Here is a 14878-nt window from a genome sequence, read left to right on the forward strand (position 1 = left end):
ACAGACTTCCCCACAATGCCACGGGTACCTGTGCACTTGTACTCTTCTGTTGCCCATCTCTGTTTACCCCATAGGCGTCCGAGATCTGCTCACCCGTATACAAGCTCTGGGTCCTGAATATTGGCCTATTCAGGACCAAGCGCACGGTGGGTCCTGCTGCTGGGGACCCAACGTACATTGATGCAATTGGAGTCCCAGGGGGGTACCAGATGAGTATAAACTGGTTGACCAAGTAGCCGCGGGTTTTGAATCATCATTTTGCTGGTGGTGTACGGTTAATAAAAATGTGGACAGAATTAACTACATTCATTTAATATCCAGAAACTGGGAAATTGGACTCAACAAGGCTTTGAGGCGGTCCATGGACAATTGGCAGCTACATCCCTGATGGCATTTCAAAATAGAATCGCGGTGGATATGTTATTGGCAGAACGGGGGGGGGTCTGTACTATGTTTGGTGAACAGTGTTGTACTTTCATTCCAACAACACAGCTACGGATGGGAGTCTGACTGTAGCATTGGAGGGACTTCGTACCCTTAATGGTAAGATGAAACAGCATTCTGGAGTGGACACTTCTATGTGGGACTCATGGATGGATGCTTTTGGTAAATATAAGACGCTGGTTTCCTCTATCCTAGTATCTATTTCCGTTTTTGCAGGCATTCTTGTACTTTGTGGATGCTGTTGCATTCCATGTGCGCGGACGCTTGCTAGCCGTGTTATCACTGCTGCCATAGACCCTAATCAGGAAAGGGCCCAAATGTTCCCATTGCTTGATGATGGGGAAGCTGGACCTGTCTATCTATTTGAGGACTAAGAAACTTTTATGTCACCTCTCTTGTGAGACGTGAAGAGGGGGAATTAAAATTTGTCTTCTGACAAATTTTATCCCATAGCTTTGTCTTTTTTACTTTTATGTCACGTCTCTTGTGAGACGTGAGAGGGGAATTAAAATTTGTCTTCTGACAAATTTTATCCATAGCTTTTGTCTTTTTTACTTTTATGTCACGTCTCTTGTGAGACGTGAAGAGGGGGATTTGTAAGAAATTGTATAAGATACTGGTAACTTGTTTTAACCACTTCTCAACATAAGCTATAACTTGGCACAACATCCACCCATCCCCCACTATACCCCCACATTTTGTACCTTGTTAAGTAACCACAGACCCACATACTCAACCCTCCCCCATGAATAGGACTCTGTTAAAACAGATGCACATGCATTCTGCTCAAGGATGAGACTTTAAGACAATGAACTGTGGGAAGGGCCAATGGAAACGTCGACATCAGGCCGAACAGGACTACCCACGACCCAGATCGACCAATCGGAAGGCCAGACGACAAGATCAACCTACTTTGCTTGTTGCCTATATAATCTGTATGTACTGTGTAGAGGGTCTCTCTTCCGACGATTTCATACAAGTCAGACAGAAGGAGCCGTACTGTACGATTTACTAAGATATTTTTACATATTAATAAAAGGCCTTATTATATAATAATCCACCTCGTCCTATGTCTCTACTTGATCTCCTGTCTCCAATGAACGTTTTACTAACAGTTCATATTCATTAAATGATCTACGTAATGATGTTGTAACTTTGCAATGCCTTTTCTGAAGCATTTATTGGTGGGTTTCCCATTGACTACTACAGTTTATCTATTCACCCCCTAATCACTCACCAAACTCTCCTTCTCCTATTCTCTTCCTTCTCAGACAGGTTTTTCTACATATTTCCACTGCACCTTATAACCACTCTATGAGTCAGCTGTTGTTTTGAATAAGCGCTTGCGTTTGCGTGTGTTCGTGTTCGTGTTCGTGTTCGAGAGAGAGAGAGAGAGCGAGAGAGCGAGCGAGAGAGAATATAGTCTGCTGCAGTTTTAGTCTGATCAACTAGATGGCACCAGAGTGAAACAGATGCTTGCTGTTGAGGGACAGAACCAGTCCTCATCCCCCTCTGCCTCCTCTCAGATGGATGTGAGCCAGAGGGCAGAGATGGCCTTAAAAAAAAGAGGGCGGGGGGGGGGGGTAAAGAGAAGGAGAGAGAAAGTGAGAGAGACACCTGGAGGAGTGTATGTCAGTGAACAAGAGATGAGCAAGTCTAAGGGGAGATGACATAAGAGGTCAAAAGAAAGAGGGACAGGGGGAACAAGATTAACAGAGAGGGAAATGAAACAAGACAGCAGTCATGTAAACAAGCGAGGGAGGAATCTATTAAAGCTGAGAGATCAAAAGAGAGAGGGGGGGAGAGAAACAGAGAGCGGAGTTATGGAAGAAAAAGGGGATGAATTAACTGTCTGGTGACCTTTAGAGCGGCTAAACTTTGTTTTTCTGTTACCACGACAATGTATGTCTTACTTTGGCTCTGTGTGTCTGCGTGTGTGTCTGTTTGTTAGTCTATCGGTGTACATGCAGGTGTTTCTTTGTATGCAGGTGTGTGTTATTTTAACTTGCCCTCTCTCTGAACCCTTTCTCCATCCCTTCATCCTTCTCTCCATTCCTCTCCTCTGAGGTCAGGCAGGGATGACAGTCCTATGTGGGACATCAAACAGAGCATATAACCCAGGTCTCCCCACAGGCTTTAGAAGTCTGAACACTGGTTCAGAACAGACTCTCACACACACCTTGATGTGGATGTCCAGGTGCCTCAGTGATGTAGTAACTGTCTGAAACAAACAGGAAAATAAAACGATTCAAATCAAATCAAATTATATTGGTCACATACACGTGTTTAGCAGATGCTATTGCGGGTGTGACGAAACGCTTGTGTTTCTAGCTCCGACAGTGCAGTAATGTCTAACGAGTAATATCTAACAATTTCACAACATATACCCAATACACACAAATCTAAGTAAAGAATTAAGAATGTATAAATATATGGACGAGCAATGTCAGAGCGGCATAGACTAAGATACAGTAGAATAGTATAGAATACAGTATATCAACTCAGCAAAAAAAGAAACGTCCCTTTTTCAGGACCCTGTCTTCCAAAGCTAATTTGTAAAAATCCAAATAACTTCACAGATCTTCATTGTAAAGGGTTTAACACTGTTTCCCATGCTTGTTCAATGAACCATAAACAATGAATGAACATGCACCTGTAGAACGGTCGTTAAGACACTAACGGCTTACAGACGGTAGGCAATTAAGGTCACAGTTATGAACTTAGGACACTAAAGAGGTTTTTCTACTGACTGAAAAACACCAAAAGAAAAATGCCCAGGGTCCCTGCTCATCTGCATGAACGTGCCTTAGGCATGCTGCAAGAAGGCATGAGGACTGCAGATGTGGCCAGGGAAATACATTGCAATGTCCACATTGTGAAACGCCTAAGACAGAGCTACAGGGATACAGGACGGACAGCTGATCGTCCTCGCAGTGGCAGACCACGTGCAACAACACCTGCACAGGATGGGTACATCCGAACATCAAACCTGCGGGACAGGTACAGGATGGCAACAACAACTGCCCGAGTTACACCAGGAACGCACAATCCATCCATAAGTGCTCATACTGTCCGCAATAGGCTGAGAGAGGCTGGACTGAGGGCTTGTAGGCCTGTTGTAAGGCAGGTCCTCACCAGACATCACCGGCAACAACGTCGCTTATTTTTTGCTGAGTTTACATATGAGATGAGTAATGCAAGATATGTAAACATTATTAAAGTGACATTATTAAAGTTACTAGTGTTCCATTTATTAAAGTGGCCAGTGATTTCAAGTCTGTGTATATAGGCAGCAGCCTCTCTGTGCTAGTGATGGCTATTTAACAGTCTGATGGCTTTGAGATAGGAGCTGTTTTTCAGTCTCTCGGTACCAGCTTTGATGCACCTGTACTGACCTCGCCTTCTAGATGATAGCGGGGTGAACAGGCAGTGGCTCGGGTGGTTGTTGTCCTTGATGATCTTTTTTGGCCTTCCTGTGACATCGGGTGCTGTAGGTGTTCTGGAGGGCAGGTAGTTTTCCCCCGGTGATGCGTTGGGCAGACCACACCACCCTCTGGTGAGCCCTGCAGTTGTCGGAGGTGCAGTTGCCATACCAGGCGGTCATACAGCCCGACAGGATGCTCTCAATTGTGCGTCTGTAAAAGTTTGTGAGGGTTTTAGGTGACAAGCAACATTTCTTCAGCCTCCTGAGGTTGAAGAGACGCTGTTGTGCCTTCACCACACTGTCTGTGTGGGTGGACCATTTCAGTTTGTCAGTGATGTGTACGCCGAGGAACTGGAAACTTTCCACCTTCTCCACTGCGGTCCCGTCGATGTGAATAGGGTGGTGCTCCCTCTGCTGTTTCCTGAAGTCCACGATCATCTCCTTTGTTTTGTTGATGTTGGGTGAGAGGTTGTTTTCCTGGCACCACACTCCCCGTAGTCTGTCTCGTCGTTGTTGGTAATCAAGCCTACTACTGTTGTGTCGTCTGTAAACTTGATGATTGAGTTGGAGGTGTGCTTGGCCACGCAGTCATGGGTGAACAGGGAGTACAGGAGGGGGCTGAGTATGCACCCTTATGGGGTTCCAGTGTTGAGGATCAGCGAAGTGGAGGTGTTGTTTCCTATCTTCACCACCTGGGGGTGGCCCGTCGGGAAGTCCAGGACCCAGTTGCACAACAACGAGACCCAGGGCCTCGAGCTTAATGATGATGGTGTTGAAAATCTGAGCTATAGTCAATGAACAGCATTCTTACATAGGTATTCCTCTTTTCCAGATGGGATAGGACAGTGTGCAGTGTGATGACGATTGCATCATCTGTGAACCTATTGGGGCAGTAAGCAACTTGTAGTGGGTCTAGGGTGACAGGTAAGGTAGAGGTGATATAATCCTTGACTAGTCTCTCAAAGCACTTCATGATAACAGAAGTGAGTGCTACGGGGCAATAGTAATTTAGTTCAGTTACCTTTGCATTGTTGGGTACAGGAACAATGGTGGCCATCTTGAAGCATGTGGGGACAGCAGACTGGGATAGGGAGAGATTGAATATGTCCGTAAACACACCAGTGTTCCAAAACCTTGTAGCATGACTAAGAGATAGGGTATAGACTCCACAGGGCTTGAGATATATAGAAGAACATCATCTGCATATAAGGACATCTTGTGAGTTATTTCGCCCCTTAGTATTCCCTTAATCCTCTCCTCCGCCCGCAGAGCGATAGCAAGAGGCTCAATAGCCATATCAAATAGGAAAGGGGATAAACAGCAACGCTGCGTGGCACCCCTGTGGAGAGGGAAGTAGCTGGAGGTAACATTGTTGGTGCAAATAGAAGTCACTGGGGATAAGTACAAAATATTAATCCAAGAAAGAAATGACGGTCCAAACCCAAATCTCTCTAGTACTGTAAATAGATATTCCCAGTCAACCCGGTCAAAAGCCTTCTCAGCATCAAGAGAGATGACAACCTCTGGCTGTAGAGTTGAGTGGGGAGAATAAAGAACATTAAATAGCAGCTTTATATTATAGAAAGATTGCCTACCTGAGATAAAGCCAGTTTGGTGAGAGTTAATTATGCTAGGAATCACTGTCTGTAAAATGTGCGAGAGGACCTGCTCTTTACTCTGACGAGTAAAGAGAAGAGTAGAATTGCTTAAATTGATTGTTGATTTCTTTGGGATTGGTAGAAGTTAAATCAGCTGCAACTGTAACGCTTGTCGTGGTTGGAAGAAGAGGAGGACCAAAGCGCAGCGTGGTAAGTGTCCATATTCAATTTAATAACTGAACACTAAGAATACAAAAATAACAACGTGAAAGACAGAAACGAAAACGAAACAGTCCTGTATGGTGAAAACACAGACACAGGAAAACAACCACTCACAAAACACAAAGGAAAACAGGCTACCTAAATATGGCTCCCAATCAGAGACAACGACTGACACCTGCCTCTGATTGAGAACCATACTAGGCCAAACACATAGAAAAGGACAATTGAACAAAACATAGAAAAAACAACATAGAATGCCCGCCCCAACTCACGCCCTGACCAAACTAAAATAAAGACATAACAAAGGAACTAAGGTCAGAACGTGACTGCAACACAGATTTCATGTATGGTGCTGCTACCAGCGGATTGTGGAAGCTGGTGAAATAACTTTCCAGCTTTCTCTCCGTGTTCATAAAATATCTGAAGCTGCTCGGCTTGTTTTGTGGGAAAAATTGTTAAATTCCAATTGAAGTAGCAGTCTCTTTTTGTAGAGTTCCGGAGTTGGAGAAGAGGCATATCTGTTGTCCACATCTATAATGGGTTTAGATAGCTTCGATATGCACTTAGTGCACTTTTTGTGGTCATGCGATGTGTATGAAAAAATGTGGCCCCTTAGATACGCTTTTAACGACTCCTACACAGTAGAATGAGAAATGTCAGGGGTGCAGTTGACCTGTAAATAAAATCTATGTGAGTTGATATATATATCTTTAAAGGCACTACATGATAGTAGTAATACTGTCTGGAAAGCGGATATCTAGCTGGACAGGGCTATGGTCTGAGATAAAGATGCTGTGATATTGGCTATTAGTTACAAAAGGAAGAATTCTATTGTTCAGCAGGAAAAAGTCAATCCTAGAGAATGAGCGATGGACTGGAGAAAAAAACGAGTACTGTTTAGCAGTGGGATTGCTCCTCCTCCACGGATTAGACAAATTATGGGATTCTAGAAATGAGTTGATTACTGCGCTCAATTTTGAATTGAGGCTTCGGTCTATATTCGGTCTGGATCTGTCTAGACTTGGATGTAGTACACAATTGAAATCTCTGCCCAGTATCAAATGATGAGAGTTGAGGTCGGGAAGTGTTGCAATGAAGTCAGGAAAAATGTTTGCGTCATCCCAATTAGGACCAGAGAGGTTAGCCAGAACAACCTGTGTGTTAAACAATTTCCCCATCACTATAACATATCTACCACTAGTATCTGAATTGACTTTGGAGGAGACAAACGGGGTGGCTTTTCTGATAAGGATGGCTGTCCCTCTGGCCTTAGCACTACAGTTGAAGTGAAATATTTGGTCCACCCATCCTCTCTTTAGTTTATCATGGTCGCTGGACCGGAGATGTGTCTCCTGGAGAAAAACGATGTCCAGACTTAAGATGAGCACACACTTGGCTATGCTTGACCACATGATTCATTCCTTTTAATTAAGCTCAAGCTGATAAAGCTAGTGGAGCCTAGAGTAAGTGAATTAGGCATAGTCATAGTAATTACACTGAACAAAAATAGAAACGCAACATGTAAAGTGTTGGTCCCATGTTTCATGAGCTGAAATAAAGATCCCAGAAATGTTCCATACGCACAAAAATTGTACTTATCAAAATGTTGAGCACAAATTTGTTCACATCCCTGGTAGTGAGCATTTCTCCTTTGCCAAGATATTCAATCCACCTGACAGGTGTGGCATATCAATAAACTGATTAAACAGCATGAACATTGCACAGGTGCACCTTGTGCTGGGGACAATAAAAGGCCACTCTAAAATGTGCAGTTTTGTCACACAACACAATGCCACAGACGTCTCAAGCTTTGAGGGAGAGTGCAATTTGCATGCTGACTGCAGGAATGTCCACCAGAGCTGTTGCCAGATAATTGAATGTTAATTTCTCTACCATAAGCTGCCTGCAATGTCGTTTTAGAGAATTTAGCAGTATGTCCAACCGGCCTTACAACCGCAGACCATGTGTATGGCTACATGTGGGCGAGCGGTTTGATGATGTCAACATTGTGAACAGAGTGCCTCATGGTGGTGGTGGGGTTATGGTATGGGCAGGCATAAGCTACAAACAACGAACACAATTGCATATTAACGATAGCAATTTCAATGCACAGAGATACCCTACGGAGAGATCCTTGATGAAAACCTGCTCCAGAGCTTTCAGGACCTCAGATTGGCTTGAAGGTTCACTTTCCAACAGGACAATGACCCTAAGCAGACAGTCAAGACAACGCAGGAGTCCTTGAGTGGCCCAGCCAGAACCCGGACTTGAACATCTCTGGAGAGACCTGAAAATAGCTGTGCAACGACGCTCCCCATCCAACCTGTCAGAGTTTGAGAGGATCTGCAGAGAAGATTTTGTTATGTAGTTTATCTATATGTAGTTTATTTTTTATATAGTTTATTTATAGATTTTAAGATATGAGAACAGAAACAAAACAGTACAACAACCCCAACCCCTCATTCACCAACCCATCCCATCCATCCACACCAATAATAGAAACAAAAACAAAACAAAAACAATGGTAAAAATAGTAAAAATAAAGAAAAACCCTTGAATGAGTAGGTGTCTAAACTTTTGACTGGTACTATATGTGTAATAAAACTATTAGCGCCAACACGTTCAATGCTATTTTTGGAGTACTTCCCCTAGACCAGAATGTTATCACATATCAGGCGATTGCGACAGAGTTTGCCTCGCAGCTAGCTCACCGTCTTGTCCTCTTTCACTGGAAGTCTGCAAAACCGCCTTCCTTTATGCAGTGGGTTAAGGAGGTGATGTCATCTCTGCCTCCAGAAAAGGCTAGGTACAATTTGCATGGGTCCAGACAAAAGTTTGACTTAACCTGGTCCCCATTCATACAATACATGGAGCATCTTTTACTCAGTATAACTTGTATATTTGGATGGAGGGATGGGATTGGTGTCACGACTTCCGCCGAAGTCAGTTCCTCTCCTTGTTCGGGTGGCGTTCGGCGGTCGACGTCACCGGTCTTCTAGCCATCGCCGATTCACTTTTCATTTTCCATTTGTTTTGTCTTGTTTTTCCACACACCTGGTTTACATTGCCCTCATTACATGTCGTGTATTTAACCCTCTGTTCCCCCCATGTCTGGGTGTGTAATTGTTTATTGTCAGGTTGGCACTCTTCCGGCTGGTTTGCGCCGGGTTATATTTTACACCCGTGCTTTTTGACAGCCTGTACTTTGTTATTTTGTACTTAGTGCTGCCTCACTTGTTCTGAGGGCATTTGTTTTTGTAACGCGGTTGCGTTCTATTCATATATTGCCTCAGTAAAGTGCCTTGTCCACTCATCTCTGCTCTCCTGCGCCTGACTTCCAAAGCACCAGCTACACCCACACCTTGACAATTGGTGGGTGAATGAGGGGTTGGGGTTGTTGTACTGTTTTTCCTTCTGTTCTCATATCTGAAAATCTATAAATAAACTACATAAAAAAATAACTACATATAAATAAACTACATAACAGAAACTTCCTTCTACTGAACAGCAGGAAAACCGAGGCCCTACTTGTTGGCACCCCCCACCAGGTCCAGCACGCACCAAAGACACACCTCACCAATGCAGGACAAGACAATCTCTCTTTCCCCCTCAGTTTCCAATCTGGGTGTAAAGGTCGATTCCTCCCTGACCTTTGACAGCCACGTCAAACAACCGTGTAAAGCGTCATTCTATCACTTCGAGAACATTGACAAACGCCAGCCAACCCTCACTCACTCGGATGCAGATAAGCTTGTCAATGCCTTTATGTCCTCAATGCTGGACGACTGCAATGCACTGTTCATCGGGATCCCTGGCAGAAGTCTCCAGAAGCTCCAATACAGTGCTGCCAGTATCCTGATGAGAGTACGGAAACACCATCACATCACCACCATCCTAGCACCTCTGCGCTGGCTCCCCGTCTAATTCCTGATTGAATTCAAAACCCTCCTGCTGACTTTCCAGGACATTCATGGCAATGCCCCTCGGCCCAATCCTTATCGCAAATAACTGCTCTCCCTCCATAACCCCACCTTCAGGTCAAGCAATAGCCTGCTTCTCCACGCCCCCAGGACCAAGCACCGAGGTCCCTCCCGGACCACCTAAAGGCACCCCAGACTCTGGGCTCCTTTAAAACTGACCTTTCTCTTTAGGAAGTATCAAGGCTCAGGCTAAGACCCCGATGCAGACACAGGAGGCAGATAGTATGAGTCTCAGAGTTTATTATATAACAAGGAGCAGGCAAAAGGTAAGTCAAGGCAGGCAAAGAGTCGCAATCCGAATCAGATTCAGGCAGGTACAGGACGGCAGGCAGGATCAGGTCGGACAGGCAGACAGGTCAGTCAACTGGGAAGACTAGGAAAAACAAAAACTAGAGCACAGGAAACACTGTAACACGCTGGTGGGACTTGACAGGACAAGACAAACTGGCAACAGACCATCCGAAAACGCAGGTATAAATACACAGGGGATAATGGGGGAGATGGGAGACACCTGGTGGGGCGGTGGAGACAAGCACAAAGACAGGTGAAACAGATCAGGGTGTGACAGGAAGGCTGTCTGTTGATAGCTGTCATCCTTGGTGTACTTGTCATTTGTAGTGTCAGCTGTGTTCTTTGTGTCCGTTGCTATGTCTAGTTGCCGTGTCCAATTTTTTATTTTATGCACTTTGTTCTGTAAATTGAAAAGCACTTTACAAATGTAATAAATTATTTGCATTATTATTTGCTGTAACGTCCGTGTGTGTCTGTGTGTGTGTCTGTGTGTCTGTAATATTTGGCACATTGATATGAGATCAATATTCAGCAATCAGCAGCTTCCTTTCTACTCTCACTCTGGATAGGAAATTACCTGCAATTTTCTCGCCAGTACGTGTGTGTGTGTGAACACGTAATGGCGAGAAAATTGCAGGTAATTTCCTATAGGCCCTAATGGCATCCAGAGTGAGAGGAGAAGAGAGACAGAAAGCTGCTAATATTGATCAAACATCAATTTGCCACATATTACAGGCACACACACACACACACACACACACACACACGCTCTCTCTCTCTCTCTCTCACACAGACACACACTCATGCTAAAGGAGATGGGTTCACGTAGTGGAGCTGTAACCATAACAACCTGGCCAACCAGAACAACCTCTCTCTGTGTCTATATCTCTATGACCTGTTTCTGTCTCTCCTCCCCTCTCTCAGTCACTTTTTCTCTCTGTCTCGGGCTGTCTCTTTCTTTGTCTACCTTGCTTTTGCTCCCACTGCATCTCTCTCTTCCTCTCTTCCCTCCCTTCCCTTCCCTCCCTCTCTTTTGTTCATACCAGCGCTGTCAAACACGGGTTTGAACAGAGAGGAGCAATAAAAATGATCTGTCATTATTGGATAGGAACACAAAGGAGTTATGTGTCAGTTATGTTTCTCTCTCTGATACACACACACACACAGTAAACACACAGTAAAAGCACAGTAAACACACAGTCAACACACTCAACACACACACTCATCATTGCAGAACACGCAGTCACAGGTGGCTGATGAGGGCTTACAATATCCTTATTTACTATCAATTGAATTTAAATTAAAATGTGTGTTCACTCAGACTGTTAACACTCAATCAGATGTGTTAACTGCCATAATATCAGCTGCACGGCTTAGATTAATTAGCAACTGATTTAATTTTCGCAGACCTATTATGAGATCAGACTGAAGTTGTTCCTGTGGAGTTCCTCCAGACACCAGAGTCTGTTGTGGAAAATATTGAATCAAATACTTCTCTGATACCGGAGCTTGTGAATTCAAATAGACTTTATTACAGAGAGTAACAAAGCCGAGCAATTCCATGGAAGAACTGAATCTTCATTCTTAGTGCTTGGTTTTTATACAGTCTTACCCTTACATAATGTCGTCACTTCACTTTATGAATCTTGTTGTCTTACTTAGTTTCCATTCTCTTATTGGCTCAGACATTGGGGCATAGATTCTATTGGTGGCCTGACATGCATACTCCTACTGTTGCCTATCCCTGATTAGCTAATGTTCCTGTCCAAAGATCTTCACAAGTTCAGATCGATGTTGTCTATGTATGATTAACCCAAGTGTGTGTCCAGTAGCCTTCACAAGATCAGATATGGCCCAGACCAGACACGTCTTGTTGGTTTTCTTGCCTAATCCACACAGATTCTGCTTACGTTCTGTTTTTTACATGTCCAATGGTCAATTCAATGTTTATCCAGCTTTGTACACTAACATGGCCTCAGCCTTCATTCTGTTTACACATGTCTAATATTTAAACTTATATCGATTATTCTTTTTACTTCAAAGAGAACAGTACAGATTACTGAAAATCAACAATAGGCATGAATCTTCACCTACAAGCCCCATTTATATCTGGTGCTAATGTTCATCCTTTGTCCTGATCTTGTACACATTCTGATTGTGCCCACAATTTTAGACAGGTGTAGACGATTAAAATACACATTGTCTTATTGGGATCAGATGACCACCTCCGGCACACATTGTGTAAACAGATCTGGATGGTTGAGCCATTTAAATCATCATTATGACGTTCTCTAAAATCATTGACAGGTAGCACCATTGACTTACGGCGTCAGTAATTGTCTTAAAATACGTCCATGTTAGTTTGAAAGAATATCTCTCAAATAATATGCAAACAGGGAGGCACCATCTAATCTGGTCACAATGCAAACACAGTGAACAGATAAGCGACACATTTTATTACAATGTGTAGACGCAACAAACCTTGATCAGATAGTGATTGGATCATGTTGTTTAGATCATGAAACTCACGTTTGTTCAAGGTGTTAAAGAGGCTCTGGTGGCACCTGTTGACAGTCAGAGCTCATCTCAAGCCTCGTTTATACCTGGTTCTAACATGTGTCCTTTGTCTTGAATTTTTTTGACAGGTGTAGTTAAAAGAGGGATTGTGATCTGATTGTGATCAGATCTTCCTGACGACCTCTAGAGGTAGCCAGGGACCCATTGTATCTGGATATCAATAAAGTGTCAACAGATCTGGATTAAACCATTGAAATCATCACCATACCGGCCTATTAAACCATTGACAGGTACCACCATTGACTCATGGCATCAATAATCTTAAAAAGAAATCAATTCATATTTGTTTAAAATAATATCAAAAAAGAATTTGCACCGCGAAATCTGGTCACAATGCAGACACAGTTAGAGCACTGGGCCAGTAACTGAAAGGTCGCTGATTTGAATCCCCAAGCTGACAAGGTGAAAAATCTGTCGATGTGCTCTTGAGCAACCCTAATTGCTCCTGTAAGTTGCTCTGGATAAGAGCATCTGCGTAAATGACTAAAATGTCAATATTGGTCAGATCACAAACCCCACATATTAGCGCAAGGTGTAAATTTGACTTAAGTTAACTTTCCTCAGGTTACTCAGGTACCGTATTCCCTATATAGTGCTCTAATTTTGAAGTTAAAGTGTTCTCGTCAGACTAATCAACAGGCTGTTTACAGCATCTCCCCAGGCAGGCAGCGGGTCCTCCTGTTGAATGGATTATCCTGCAGGCTGTCTGCCGAGACAAACACTTAGAGAAAGTGAACTTCCCATTTAGACATTTCCAAGTTAACTTTCCTGATGTTGTCCAACATATAATACACAACTTTAGAAGTAATTTAGTAGTTTTGTAGTTTTCTGTATCATAAATGCGTACATTTTGTGTGTATCAGCAGCATTCTTCCGATAGTTCACAACTTTGTCAGAAGGAAGTCTGGCTACTGTTTGACGCAGTAAATAATGTGTATTCATACTACAGTCAGGGAGCTGAATATAATGGTCACAATTTAATTCAATACACCACAAATATGAACACCGTAAAGCTCTAGGCCACATCTTCTGATGCACGACAAAACCAAACATGGATACAGTTGTATATTCAGTACAGAGTCACGATAACAGAACATGACATGACTCGTAAAACAGTTCAACTTTTCATGTTCATTTATGTAAACACACTCAATAAGAATAAATTACCGTGACTATGATTTATAAAACGTTGTGTGAAATGGCAATCATGGAGGACAGAATGGTCTCAGTTCTTCAGGTATTTAAAATGGTTTGATTACCTTCTAAATGAAATAGTGACAACCATGCATCAATCGCACTATGCTACTTATCGTCATGTACTCAGCACACACAGATAGCTGAACCAGTAGGCATAGAATGTGGTCAGTGTGTGTGTGTGTGTGTTTGTGCACCCATGTTCTGCCAGACACACACACGGTGTAGGGAAGGAGCAGTTGCAGCTACTGGATGCTCAGTCAGGTGTTCAAAGCAAATCACAGACACACACACACACACACCCACACACACACACAGACATGAGCATTGGGTGACACTTGGCTTGTCATACCTGGCTGTGATAGATGTCTTCCACAGCTGTGGCAGAGACTTCCAGTGCCACTGTTTGTGTCAACCAAGCATGTATATACAGCACATACATACTGTACATGACACATACACACATGAATAGACACATACTAAGTCACATACTACCATGTGTTTCTCCATTTTACCTCTGCACATTTAGGGTAAGCGTACCTATTAAGCCCACATACCCATTAAGCCCACTCAAAACTATGTTTTGGGCTTAATGTTCCAACTTATTCATCTGGTTGTTATATCCATAACTTGTTATATTCTAAGTTAATGACAGTTATGTGTAACCTCTCACTAGTGGCCAATTTCAAAGACGAAAAAAAAAACCTTTCTGTTGAGGCTACCCTCAGATAAACACATTTTACAGATCTTTTTTGTACCTTCTCAGATAAGTGATTATACTTTATGTACAATTAAGAGATGCCTGTGCTGATATATGCCCATGATAGATTATTATTATTTCTTGCCAATTGAAAATATGGGTTTTTCATGCTAGCAGTCGTGCCTGCTGGTCACTGTCACACAGTAGCAACATAACTTAGTGAACTACAAGATATTAGATTTCAGGCATTCGCAGCTTACAATTTTAAATACATTTCCTCATATTTTACTGTTAAATTAACCTTGCATTGTTATGCATAGACGGCATTTTAAAAAAAATATGACATTTATCTTAGGTGGGCTTAAAGGATTAGGTAGCACAGAAATCACTCCCTCTATACAGAATGTAAATGACAATAAATAAATATTGTTCAATATGATCAATACTT

At 42.9% G+C, this 14878-nt stretch overlaps 1 long non-coding RNA gene across 1 annotated transcript; it reads right to left on the reverse strand.

Annotated features, from left to right (window-relative positions):
• Positions 1-2026: 2026 nt before the first annotated feature.
• LOC139027735 (uncharacterized) lies at positions 2027-9645 on the reverse strand. The gene is made up of 4 exons (XR_011479854.1): positions 9424-9645; positions 4890-4949; positions 2624-2665; positions 2027-2531 (listed from the first exon to the last, which is right to left on the reverse strand). It is a non-coding gene; the product is annotated as an uncharacterized lncRNA (long non-coding RNA).
• Between the last annotated feature and the right edge of the window lie 5233 nt (positions 9646-14878).

Source organism: Salvelinus sp. IW2-2015, linkage group LG5 (genome assembly GCF_002910315.2).
Source record: "Salvelinus sp. IW2-2015 linkage group LG5, ASM291031v2, whole genome shotgun sequence".
NCBI lineage: Eukaryota > Metazoa > Chordata > Actinopteri > Salmoniformes > Salmonidae > Salvelinus > Salvelinus sp. IW2-2015.